The sequence below is a fragment of the Mobula birostris genome, chromosome 10 (assembly GCF_030028105.1).
Source record: "Mobula birostris isolate sMobBir1 chromosome 10, sMobBir1.hap1, whole genome shotgun sequence".
In the NCBI taxonomy this organism is placed as follows: Eukaryota; Metazoa; Chordata; class Chondrichthyes; order Myliobatiformes; family Myliobatidae; genus Mobula; species Mobula birostris.
In genome coordinates, this window is record NC_092379.1 from 33,330,833 (window position 1) to 33,331,086 (window position 254).

Below are 254 nucleotides of genomic sequence, written 5' to 3' on the forward strand. Positions count from 1 at the left end.
TCGAGCAGCCTCGATAGGCCAAATGACCAAATTCCGCTCCTTTATTTTATGGTCTTATAAAGAAAGGGCCTTTACTTCCTCCACTATTGCACATGTCTGCTCTCACCCCATCCTCCCGCCACCCCACCTGGGATAGTTCCTCTTGTCTTCACTTATCGCCCCACTAGCCTCATGTTCAGCACATGATTCTCTGCAGCTTCTATCATCTCCTGTAGGATCTCACCACCAAGTTCATCTTTCCCTCCCCCATCCCC